The sequence below is a fragment of the Dreissena polymorpha genome, chromosome 13 (genome assembly GCF_020536995.1).
Source record: "Dreissena polymorpha isolate Duluth1 chromosome 13, UMN_Dpol_1.0, whole genome shotgun sequence".
Lineage (NCBI taxonomy): Eukaryota > Metazoa > Mollusca > Bivalvia > Myida > Dreissenidae > Dreissena > Dreissena polymorpha.
In genome coordinates this window covers 51,084,775-51,099,242 of record NC_068367.1, presented here as the reverse complement: position 1 = coordinate 51,099,242, position 14,468 = coordinate 51,084,775, and positions in this window count along the sequence as shown.

Here is a 14,468-nt window from a genome sequence, read left to right as displayed (position 1 = left end):
CATGGACGTCGCCATTTTTATTATAACGCGAATACCCCCTCTGCTATGTTTCGCTACGGAAGATAATCGTTTGCGTGGCGCAGTGGTGGCACATCCGCTTACAGATCAATACGACATATGTACGAATGCCGACATAGTTCAGTTTTTTTACAACTTTATTTTTAATTATAAAAATTAGTTAAGTCTTTTCAAAACATAAAAGATTTGTTAAAGAATATAACTTTTGACTTTTGAAAACATGACAAAATCTGTTAACAATTCCATTAAAAACGTGGATGATGGGAACGATATTTGGTTATATAATCGGCGTTCCCAAACTTGTTTCATATATGCCATAATTCAAATAAATACAATACAAATGTTCTTAACATTGGTCGCTAACTTTTTGCATTGTCAGTTATGTTGTTTTTTAACGAACTGAATCTCGTCGTATTTGATTGTGAGATGAATGTTTTTTTATTCAATGTATTTATTGATGGAGTACGTTACTTTAAATAGTTTTAACGGATAGATAATTGTCTTATTGCTTGCAGAAGATTGTCGAGTTTTTTAGGGCTTTATATCGTTTAACTTTCTGACGGTAAACATTAACCTTGCGATTTGGGGCTGCAAACTACATTTTTTTTTATTATTCTTCAAATTGTGTTGCAAATTATTTGAAATTATACGAATAATTTGAATGAGGATCAAAAACTGCAGGACGTGTGCTCCAAAATACAGCGTGCATGTAATATTTGGCGTATGTAACGACGTCGGTAAATTTAACAACAAGAACAACACAACAGTAACAACAACGAATTGTTCCTTTCTGCTTAGACAAAAAAGAGGCGATCGTAACAGTATAATGAATACCGGTTCTAACAAACAAAACAAAGAAAAAATGTCCTTAGCTTCCGAGTGAAATAGTCGTTCAGTCTCGGAAAGAGTTATGATGTAGTTATAACATTAATGTAAACACCAGCATAAATAAACGTCTAGCATATCAGAAATAACATTTACATCCGGGCATTTACTTGATTGCAAAATACCAAGCTCCCTTGCTACATATTTATGATTTTCCGATAGATAAAGGATGGTTTGCAATATTTTACCACTTATTATTTCGCGTATTTGTACTTGTAGACTGTCTTAAACCCATTTATGCCTAGCGTCTTTAAAAAGGCCTTGGCAAGCAGCGTAGACCCAGATGAGACGCCGCATGAAGCGGCGTCTCATCAGGGTCTGCGCTGTTTGCTTAAAGGAATTTCTGTAAGAAATTTTCTAAATATAGAAATAAATATAATAGGCATCCCTAATTTTGGAAAAAAAAAATGATCCAATTTAGAAGAATGGGAGAGTCCACTAGGCATAAATGGGTTAAACTTCAACTTCAGAAGAAACGTTCCTGTATCTTGCCAATAGACGTTCAACGCAGTCGGCGCTCTCGTTAACTACGTACCACTTAGAATTCTACGAACGCCAATTCGATTTGAATTACTTGCAATAACACTGTACACGTTATTTCCCTTTTGCCGATATGACTTGAAATACCGCTAAACAGTCTAATAATTAACTGCATTAACATACGACGTACCCATTTTCTGTCGCACAACTTTTATAAACAATTTTGCCATAATATTATTTTACACATGAAACCTAAGACGTATCTTCAAATTCAACTGACCTATACCCAGATTTGCCAAAAAAATTATTTAAAACAAGATATGTTTGTGAAACACTTTGTCTTCCCATATATTTGACCTTTGACCTTGAAGGATGGCCTGACCTTTCACCACTAAAATGTGCAGCTCCATGAGATGCACACGCATGTCAAATATCAAGTTGCTATCTTCAATATTGCAAAAGTGTGTATTAAATGAGCGAATTTGACCCATATATTTGACCCTTTACCTTGAAGGATGACCATGACATTGACCTTTCACCACTCAAAATGTGCAGCTTTATGAGATACACATGCATGCCAAATATGAAGTTGCTATCTTCAATATTGACGAAAACCAACAAACCAGCAAACAAACCAACAAATTAACCAACAAACCAACAGACAGGACAAACACAATATGCCCCACTTTAGTGGTGGGGGACATGCTAATGGTAATATATTACAGAATGAATGTACCCAGTATACAAAGAAATTTAAGCATGCAAACTTAAAATCATGAATCTGTTCGAAACACATTGTATTTTTATGGATAAACAAGAGCTCTCTCCATCGGAAGACATATGCCCCCGAAAAACGCTTTTTTCGAAACCCAAACGCATATTTCGAAACCTAAACGCGGACTCTAAGCTCAAGGTCAAGGCCGAAGGGGTCAAAATTTGTGTGCGCATGAAAAGGTCTTGTCCATATTCACACGCATGCATACCAAATAATTATGAAGGTTACATCTGAAGCGACATAGAAGTTATGAGCATTTCCGAAACCTAAACGCACAAGTGTGACGGAAAGACAGACGGACAGTGCGATCACTATTTGCCCTTCCTCGGAGGAATAATATTCGAAACAGATATAAAGCATGTCTAACGCGTGCATACGTGTTTTTTAACACAACGTTTAAAACACGCTTCTTTATTTATGACTGGGTGGCCAAGCAACAGTTCGTTAAATTTCGCCCACAAAGACTTCCGGCACATCCCTGCACAGGCTAAAATTGTCATTATTTTTTTTTATACAATAAGTATTTAAGAATTTTGCCTTTTTTTTAAAAAGTCACTCGCTGTATAAGATTTAATAAGTTAGTTATAATTGAGGTGGATTTCGTTATCAGAAAAAAATGTAAACCCGCCCCTTGAAGCGGATTGTCCCGAAGGAAGACGCTCGAACCAGACTAAATGGAATATTGTGTTTACTAGTGCTTTCTTGTGCTTTCTTGTGCTTTCTTGTGCTTTCTTGTGCTTTCTTGTGCCATCAGACTAGTGATTTAAGAGTTCGAATGTAGCTTATTGGGAATATAATGCCAAAAGAACACGGAAATAAGAGAAAAGAGCGAAATAGCAGTAAAACTAGTGGTGGGGTATCGATCAAAACAAAGCAATGTAAACAAAGAGGCCCATCGGATGAAATGAACATTCCAGTAAGTGACATTTTAAACAAGGCTAACGTTGTATTGTATAACGATGATGCAGATGGAGATTCTAACAGTGTTGATACTGAATGTGTATTTTGAGTGACCTTAGCAGCGCCCCTCAAATATCCAAAATCAACATGACGACTCAAGCGGCTGACCGAGAGCCGACCATTAAGGATATATTGGACTCTAACAAGGGTATAATGGCTTCTATTTTAGCTTTAAACGAGCGTTTGAATAAAATCGAGACAAAGTTAGGAAACATAGATCGTCTGGATAAGAAGGTATCTGAATTTGAAAAAGAGCTTAAGAAGGTATGTATTGCACTAGAAGAGAGAGCGAAGCGCACGGATGAGCGCGCGAGGACTTTGGAAGACAACGTTGAACTCGTTGACATGGGCTCAGCTTTACTCTCTTCTAGGGTTGCTGATCTTGAGAAACAGCGCGAGGAATTACGTGAGGATGTTGTTTACCTACTGTCCCAGTCCATGCGTAACAATTTCGTATTTACCAATATACCAGAGGATAACGCTTCCGGTAACGAAACATCGGAAGAGTCGGAAAAGAAGCTGCGACAACACCTGGAAACCGCTTTAAAGCTTACAAAAGAAACGGTGGGCTCAATAAAGTTGGAAAGAGTGCATAGGACACCTGGCCATCCAACACCAGGAAAATTCGCAATATGGTGACAAAATTCATATTCTTTCAAGACAGAGAACTTGTACGCAGAGAGTGGAAAACGCTTAAAGGAACGGACTTTTCCATGTTCGAACAATTTCCTAAGGAGGTAGCCGATAAGCGCCGGAAACTCGTCAGGAAGATGAAGGAAGCCCGGGACCAAGGAAAAGGTGCCTGGTGGGTGTAAGACCACCTCTACGTTGTCGGTAAACCGTTGAGAGACTAGAGTCACGTTAGGGGTGGACTTTCAGTTCTATCTTGGAACGTAAATGGACTTTCACAAGAGAAACAGCAGTCTCCAGTCTTTGTAAATATCATTATTAATTCTGATATTTGTTTTCTATGTGAAACATGGACACACTCTTCTAGTAATATTGCATTAAATGGATATATAACACACAACTTTTTTTAGGAAATTTCAGCACCGAAACGCTCGACGTTGTAGCGGCGGTGTTGTATTGATGTATAAAAAGCATTTAAATGATGGTATTTCAATAGTAAAAAAACACCATGACACCATAATATGGCTTGAATTAGACCACACTTTCTTCCATACTGAACAAGATATATATTTGTGCGGAGCCTACATTTGGCCAGAGGACTCGCCAGCTTATGATATTTAATATTTAAACCGTAGATCTATTTGATATTTTAGAAACATTGATATTTATTGTATGTGATTCTATTAATAGCAGATTTGACGATACTGACTACATTCCAGACAAACCCCGACAACGGGCCTCTGACGACACCGTAAACAATAGTTATGGAATGAAGCTGTTAGATTTATGTAAATCTTCATCTGAGCGCATTGTTTACGGTCGCTTTGTCGATACGGGTGCATACACTTATATTTCACATAACGGTTGTTCAGTCATAGATTTTCTACTTTTGCATGATTGTAATTTTTCAGTGATTAATAGTTTTACTATTGGCTCTTTTAATGAATTGAGCGATCACGCGCCATTGCGTTTTACGATAGCATGTTGTTCATTTGGCCATGTGAGTCCCGAGGAAAGTAATTATAGACTTGGGTGGAACGATGAGTACCGAGAATGTTTTCGGGCGGAGATTATTGGTTGCTTGCCCAAGTTGAATTGTATTGTAAATAATATTGATAGCCAAAGAAGACAATCTGTAAACAATACTGTTACCGAATTTACAGAGGTGGTACGATCAGTAGCGGATCCACTTTTTAGCAAAATGTACTCTATAAATAATAAACCAGTGTTTTCAAATAATACTTAAGCGTCAAATAAAGAATGGTTTAATAAGGACAGCATGTCTGCCAGAAAATCATACTTACAAGCGCTTAATCTTTTTAACGATGATAAGTCAAGTGAAAATAGATTGTTTTTAATTCAATGTAAGACTACATATATAAATGTTGTTAAGAAAAGTAAGAACACGTTTAAATAAATTAAAAACGCTAGAGATTGACAAATTAAAGAGATCGAAACCTAAAGATTTTTGGAAATAATTTAAAACAAAATCTACACATGGTGGTGAGAATATAACTGTAGATGAATTTAAAGAGTATTTTTATAATCTAAGGCAACGTTTATCTGAATGTAACAATACAGAAGCGGCTAGTTTTTGTGCTACTCGTGACTCTGATGAGACTTACAGCACTTATTCTGAACTCGATGAGCCAATAACAGTGAAATACGCGGTGCTGTTAAATCGTTAAAACGAAACAAATCGCCTGGCAGCGATTGTTTGCTAAACGAGTATTTTATTGAATGTATAGATATATTAGCATCTCATTTATGTGATACTTTAACAGCATTTTAAACTTTGGCTGTTATCCAGAGTAATGGATGGAAGGTGTTATAATCCCGCTCCAAAATTTTTTGGGAAGTAAAGATGATATTAATAATTACCGAGGTATTACGTGAGTCAACTGTATGTCAAAATTATTTACCACTATACTTTAATAAGAGGCTTGAAAAATACTGTGCGAACCGTAATACTATTTCGGACGCACAATTCGGATTTCAAAAAGGGCGCTCGACTGTTGACGCTATATTTATTCTTCATTCGTTAGTAAATAAATTTTTAAACGAGAATAAAAGATTGTTTATCATTTTCGAGGACATGATGAAATGTTTTGATTTCATAGTTCGAACGCACTTTGGTTAAAATTATATAAACAAGGTATAGACGATAGAATACTCAGAATCATAAAAGACATGTACGAAAAAGTAAAATCGTGTGTTAGACCGTGTTCTAACTATTCATTCTATTTCAATTACGCTGTTGGTCTACGTCAAGAGGAGGTAATGTCGCCTCTCCTATTTTCTCTTTTCGTTGAAGACCTTGAATTATTTTTGCAAATTGACATACAGTCTGGCTTACTTATTGGTGAGATTGTTTTGATTTTATTATTATTTGCAGATGATATGGCTATTGTAGGTAAAACTCCGGAAGAAATACACGCCCATCTAGATTGTTTGTACACATACTGTGATACATGGGGTGTTAATACTTTTAAAACTAAGATTATGGTGTTTCGGAAACGTGGAGGACTGCTTCCTTCGGAAACTTGGACCTACAATAGCCATCCCATCGATGTGGTCAACGATTTTAACTATTAAGGATGTGTTTTTTTACTATACTGGAAATTTTGGTATAAACATTGAACATTTAATTGGTAAATCCTTAAAAGCTTTAAACCTGTTATTGTTTAAATGTCAAAAGTTTGATTTTAAGCCTAAAACTCTATGTCAATTATTTGACGCATTTGTCTCCCCTATCATCAATTATTCTTGTGAAATATGGGGCTATACGAAGTTTAAAGAAATTGAGCACATTCATCTTAAGTTTTGTAAACGGATATTGCAGGTTAGGATTAATACTTGTACAGCAGGTGTTTACGGTGAACTTGGTAGATTTCCGCTATATGTTCAAAGATATGTACGATTGTTAAAATATTGGTTAAAAGTGGTCAATAGTGACAACATTATTTTACGCACAGTGCATTATGATGCACTTAGAGATTGTATGAAAGGTTATAAAAACTGGGTAACAAATATAAAGAAACTTTTGAATGATTATGGTTTTACTTTTGTTTTCGAAAACTGCGCTTGTATCAATGAAAAAACGTTTCTACGTGAATTTAAAAATAGAGTTATTGATTGTTTTAAACAAGAGTGGTTTAGGTCGCTACAAAGTCCAGTTTTGATGCTATATAAGGAATATAAACTAAATTTTGAATACGAAACATATTTAGATATTATACATAGAAGCTTAATATTTTATTTTAGTCGACTCAGACTCTTGGTACATCCTTTAAGGATACAAACCGGGAGGTTCGGTAGAAATCGAATCCCGCAAGCAGAAAGGCATTGCCTTTGCTGTAACACAAGGGACATCGAAGACGAATACCATTTTGTACTTGTTTGTTCAAGTTTCACAACAGTTAGAAAAAAGTACATCAAAGCGAAATATCATAGAAATCCATCTGTATTTAGATTTTTAGAACTTATGAAATCGTGTAAAAAAAGAAGATCTTATCAAACGTTCCTTATAAATCAAAGAAGCTATGTTTCTCCGAAAAACTCTTTTAATATTATTGAGTAGATTCTTGGACTCAGAGCCGAATTTTTTACCTTGGAATTTTCGAAGATATCACATCTTCTTCATCAGCTGATCACTGGCTGACTGACGTCACAGTCACATGACCGGTGAAGGGTCACGTGACATGAGGAGACTGTCATAAACCCGGGGTAGCTCGAGTCCCTCGTCCCTGTTAAGTGATGGCCGCCGCTGTTTAATTTCAATTGCTTCTTTTACCTTGCGTTTCCATAGATGTTCTTCGGAGGTGAGTACTTTGGTTTTGTTAGGGTCGATCTTGTGACCTGTTTGTTTACAATGTTCATATATGGCAGAAGAAGTTCATGTAAGGTGTTCTTTCAATCTAGTGTCTAATTGTCTCGCTGTTTCACCTACATAGTCATTTTTACAGTCCTCACATTGGACATGATAGATCACACCACATTTCTTCATTTTATCTGTTTTGTCTTTAACTTTGGTGAGGTTCTGTCTGATGGAATTGAAAGGTTTGTGGAAGATGTTGGCTCCATGTTTTTTGAATACTCTAGCCAAAACTTCTGAGGTGCCCCTGATATAAGGTATTCCTGCAGTCGGTCTCTTTTGTGTTCCCTTATCTTTGTCTAGTGTTTTCTCTTTCTTTTTGGGTAGTCTGAATATCCAATCCGGGTATCCGTTGGTTCTTAAAGCGGATTTCACATGTTCGATTTCGTCTTTCTGGTCTTTTTCTTTTGTTATTAGGGTTTTGGCTCTGTGTAGTAGGGTACGTACAACTGATCGTTTGTGTTCAAGGTGGTGGTTGGACTGAAAGTTCAGATACTGGTCGGTGTGCGTCGGTTTCCTGTAAACCGTGGTTTTCGTCGACCCATCGTCTGCCACGTGAACACATGTGTCCAGGAACGGAATACGGCCTTCTTCCTCCTGCTCTGAAGTGAACTTGATATGTTCGTCTATTGAGTTGATGTGGTCCGTGAATTCTTGGATGTTGTATTCATGGATTTTAGTCATGGTATCATCCACGTACCTCAGCCAGAGGGACGGTGGATTCCTTGCAGTTTCCAATGCCTGCTTCTCAAAAAACTCCATATATAAGTTCGCGACAATCGGCGATACGGGAGAACCCATGGCTGCACCTTGCTTCTGTTGGAAGAATTGTTCACCGGTCATGTGACTGTGACGTCAGTCAGCCAGTGATCAGCTGATGAAGAAGATGTGATATCTTCGAAAATTCCAAGGTAAAAAATTCGGCTCTGAGTCCAAGAATCTACTCAATAATGCATCAACCAGAGCAGAGAAACCTCCACGAGCGTCTTTTAATATTGTCGAAGGATCTTAATAGTCTTTTTGTTCATCCTCATTGCTTATTTCTTTATAAATGTATACTGTTATAGAATTATATTTGTTCATCCTCATTGCTTATTTCTTTATAAAATGTATACTGTTATAGAAAATTAAGTTATTGCAATATATAAGATTTCATCCCCTTTGCTTACTACTTTATAAATGTATATTGTTACTGAAATTTATTTATTCGAATATATAAGATTAAACATGTATTGCTAACATTGTCATTACCATGTTGACACTTGTGTATCTTATGTACACATATTATGAAGACGATGTACTAATGTGCAAGTCTTAATAAATTATCTGTTCTGTTCTACTAAACTGACGCGATATGTAACTGAATGGAACCTCGCTCTGAGAAAACTGGTATCAATACCTGTGAGTAATACGTCGTCCCAGATTAGCCTGTGAACATTGGACGACACGGTCCGCCTTGACTAGATTTTTTTAAGAGACTTTTTTAAATGAAAAAAAAATCCATTAAAGCGGGAAGTGTCGTCCCTGATTAGTCTGTGAACACTGCATCGATAAAGACCTGTTTTCTCAGAACGCGGCTAAATTAATCCTACAATCGATCAACTTAGAGCCCAACCTTGCGATATCTTGATGTTCAAACTGGGTGTGGTTATATCCGATCCGGTCTGGTTTCCCTCACAATGTCGTCTGCAACCTTCCTTCGTGAGAAACACGTTCCTGTCACGCAAGCTGGGCGAGAAACAACACGCGTATGTAAATCACAAGAATACATTAGTCTTTCAATGAATGAAAAGTGGGCTAAAAACAGCACTTTATGCAAATCATGTGTATAAATGAGTCCTCCTATGAATGAAAGGTGACTTTGAAATGTGGGGCCATGTTTAGAGTTTCCATGGATATTTTGAAACCTACCAAAAGTGCAAAAATAAATAATAACAGTACTATTGTCACAAATATTTTGACGTGTTGTTTCGACTTGTTTGACACTCTCCGTTTGCATGGCACTGTAAGCAATGCGATTTTTTAGGATGTGTCCGTGACCTTTGAACTAGACAATAAATCAAGAACAATGCACTCTTACGTTGCATTCGATTTTCTGCCAAATATTTCGATTCGCGTTCTGGAAAAACTAGACTAAAAGTGTCGTCCCAATTAAGCATGTGTAGTCCGCAGAGGCTAATTAGAAACGATTCTATACAACGCCTTTATTGAAAATATTCGTTTATAAGATGCCTCTTCTTAGCGAAAATCCAGTTAAGGCGGAAAGTGTCGTACCGGAAACGCATGTGCGGACTGCTAAGAATATTCTGGTACGACACATTACGCACATGTATTAAGCTAAGCTTTTCTCAGAACGAGTCTTGTATTAAAAAGTAATTGTTAACAGACACATTCTTCCGACTTAGTCGTTACCATTGCTTTCCAAGATTTTATATTTATTCTTGATTTGCGATCTGTGCTTATTGTATTGGAACGTATTTCTTCTTCAAACACTTGATCATCTAAAGGTCCCCAACTCTGTCAAACTATTAAATTATTAGATCGATAAAGGAGTCAGTGCTCAAATGAAACCTTCAATCATGTATCTGTGACCTTAGGCATTCAATGTAGGAATATTTATGTTGCGCACGAAACACTGTCTAACCGCGCTTGTCATTGCGCCAAAATATATTAATTTTGTACATCGTTTTTATTAGAAAATAATTATATGATGTTTATAAAATATATATTCAACTGAACGGTGTTTTTTTTAATGCAAACCAATTTCCTTTATATGTAGTTAATTTAAAATTTGAATCGCGATTTTTCTATGGGATTATATATGTAGTTATTACTGTTTTTAGTGTCTACTGTAGTTATACTTACTGTAAACGTTGATTTGTTGTTTACTCAATTAAGTCGTAGTAGTTTTTCTTTAGGCTAAATAAGTTCAGTTAATCTTATCCATACAGTTGCATATAATTTGACTTATACTCAGATCAATGCTCCTTTTTACCGTGCATTGTATGTTCAATGTCGATCTCGTGCATCCAATAATTGTCTATATATATATATATATATATATATATATATATATATATATATATATATATATATATATATATATATATATATATATATATATATATATATATATATATATATATATATATATATATATATATATATATATATATATATATATATCTATATATATATATATATTATTGCTATTACATTCAATGATGTATTTTCAAAGAGTTTACATATTTGATATATTCGTGCTCTATACTATCAATAATAAATGTTTCGGCCAATACGAGTTTTTCTTCCACGACAGAACCCACAAATCAAACGTCCGGAAATAACAATAACAACTTAACTACGAACAAAGTGTGAATCAATGATTCGTTGCATTTTACCTCAAATTATTTCTTGTAAGCAATTTCCATTTTAAAAAGCTAGTCACTATATGAAAATGTATTTGAAAATCTTGAACTGTTGAAACAGACATTAGTTTGATAAAGTTGAACGATAAAGTACTTCTTCTTGTTAGATGACCCCGAGCCGTGACCGCAGGGTAGTTTCAAGTGAACAACACTCCGAGTTGTTTTTTTTCTGCCAAGTTTTATAATATCGATCTACAATTTTAAAACGTTAAGCTCCGGACAAATTGTTTTAGTTGATTTCTAACATCTGACCTTTGTCCTTGAATAGTGACCATGACCTTATCCATGCCGAGTGACATAGATACACAGATTGCACGCCAATGAATACAGTCAGCTTACCCGTAACATCCGAAGATCTCCGCACATGCGTGCAGTTTGGAACTGTAGCTCCACATGACTCGATTGGGGTTGATCTCACATCGGCCGGGAGACGGGCTGAGTAAGCACTCTGAAATTGAAGATAATTAACCCATTTATGCCTAGTGGACTCTTCCATCCTTCTAAATTGGATCAATTTATTAAAAAAATTAGGGAAGTCTAGTATATTTATATCTATATTTATAATATTTCTTACATTAATTCCTTTAAGCAAACAGCGCAGACCCAGATGAGACGCCGCATCATGCGGCGTCTCATTTGGGTCTACGCTGTTTGCCAAGACCTTTTTTCTAGACGCTAGGCATAAATGGGTTAAGAAGCAAACCACAGTTATAACTATGTATGTGTTTGTGTTGTGAGAAATAGTTGTGTGGCTTTTTTATTGGTTTAAATAATGGATTTAAAAATGGTGGAACAATCTACCCGAGTATCTTAAAGCTTGTCAATCTGAAGCCAGTTTTAGATCAAGGCTGAAAACACATCTCTTTGGACAATTTTACAAACAATGAGTGTACTTGTAGGATTTATATGAAATCTGCATTTTTACTTACCAAAATAGTAATTGTTTGTTGATTGTTTGAACGTTCTCAAACATAAATGTATATCGTTAATACTTTTTGGTTTTAATGCTGAATATGTATTATTGTGAAGCGCAATAGAATATGTAAATAATTTATGCGCTATATAAATGCTATGTATTTGTATTTATTATTTGTATAAAAGCTCTCACCTCGTAAAGCAGTTCACTTAAAAAAATAATTTAAGTATGTGTCTTTTAGCTATTTGAGTGATTTTGTTTCCGGTCATAGACATGCTAAGTTAGTGGTTGTAATGAGAAACACAACCAAAACAATGCGTACAAGGATCAAGATATATGACTATCACTTAAAAGACGATTTTTGCTTTGTGGTATACATTACTTATCTGGGGAAAAATATATTGGATAGGTTTTTACTTTTTATGAATATAAAATTTAACACATTATATGAATGTATATAAGAAATTACGGACATATTTACTGGTCGGCAAATACACATAGGTGCATTTTGGCAGGACTTAAGATAGCGTTGGTAAAAAAGATTTTAACATCCATTTTGTTGCAATTGTAATGAGAATTGTACCATGCTCCTCTATGAAACGGGTCGTTGTGTGCGTTGTTTGTAAGTAAGTGACAGAGTTGCTCATTGCCTATGAAGTATCCGCAATAATTCATACAATACTGCTTATTATGTAAAAGGCGTTCACAATAGTTGTGTAAGGTGATGGAATGATTTGTATGAATGTATAATTGCAACTTGCTGACCATAAGTTATTTGACTTAAGCGACCTCTTGCGTCCCATCAGTTCCGTCATACGGTGTCTTTTGATGCTTATATCGAGGTCATTCTTTGCAAACAGGACTTAAAGGGGCCTTTGCACAGATTTTGGCATGTTTTGAAGTTTGTCATTAAATGCTTTATATTGATAAATGTAAACATTGGATACAAAAAGCTATAGTAAAAAATCAAGAATACAATTTAAAAAAGAATAGAAAGGTAGCCCTCAGCAGGGCTCGAACCACTGACCCCCTGGAGTCCTGTAGTAAAAAGCCTACCACTTACACCACTCGGCCATTCTTCCGTATGCAATGCTAGATGTGTTGTATACTTTATATAAGCAATCCTCGTAGTTTTACTAAATTTGACGACAAAAACAGAACTCTCCAAATTATTAATTTATTTCGCGTTTCAACGCTTTATAATGTTTGGGGTTTTAAATCGTCAAAAGATGCATATAATGGCTATTTTAGAGCATAGTAAAATGTTCAGTATTACTGTTTCTCACAAATATCATAACTAAAACGAAAATGTGCGAATCTGAAACAACTTTTTTCAGTTTTGTCAATTTACCCAAACGTGAAAAGGCCCCTTTTATGCATATGCTAAAGTGTCATCCAATATTAGCAAATCAGAGACGAAACTTTCCGTTCAAATATAATGTTTCATTTAAAGGAAGTCTCTTCTAAACGGAAATCCAGTTAATGATTTTCAGGAAATGGTCGTCCCTGACTAACCTGTTTGGACTGCAAACGCTAATCTAGGTGACTATTCACATACATAAAGACAAGTTATCCGAGAATGGTACTCACACTGTTGAAAATATTGGTAATTGCTGCTCGCAGTGCGTCTTTGTGCACAACTTTTTAGCAATTAAAGTGTTCGTACATGTGTTGCGAGAGTTCAACCAGGCATTAACAATAAACTTAGCGAGGACCGTTTCAATCGATTTAAATCGCTTCCATTACAGAAACAAATATAATGATCTTAACATTTTTTTGTTTAAATCTATTTGTACTTAAAGGTCAGAGACAGGTTAATATTGGCGTCGATATATACAATAGTATTACCTCAGAAACAAATAAACAAATCTACACGTGTATGTATCACGCAAGTAAAATACGTTTATGTATCACGCAGGTAAAATATAGTGTCAAATAACCGCACGATTTTTTTCCAGTCTTACGCCTCAATAATCAATAAAAAAGATATTAATTGTCAATGTTATGACTGTAATGTTAATACATTACGTATTCATGATTTGACGTCATTTGCCGAATAATAAACATAGTATTAACCGCAGGACGGTTTGACGTATTAAGAAAAACTACCGACCATGAACTGACCCTTATGTTTATTGTCATTTATGTGAGATACAGGCGATACAATCATGATATAAAACAAAACACAGAACATGGTCGGACAGCATTGCGATCGCCAAATAATTGATATAAAAACATACTGGTCATGTACAACTACATGATAAAAAACATAGTTAACGCATATTAATGCGGTAATATATCAAAACAAATGAATTTGGTATCAACATTCAAGTTATAATTTACTTCAAATTTACATATAGTTTTAAAGTAAACGGTGGTGTTTGCTCTTTGCAAAACATCAAATCCAAACATAGTTGTCGTATCTGAAAATGTCTTCATCATGTTAAGTGATATGGATTTACTACCGATATTAAGATCTACAATTTTTTAAATGCGCGATGA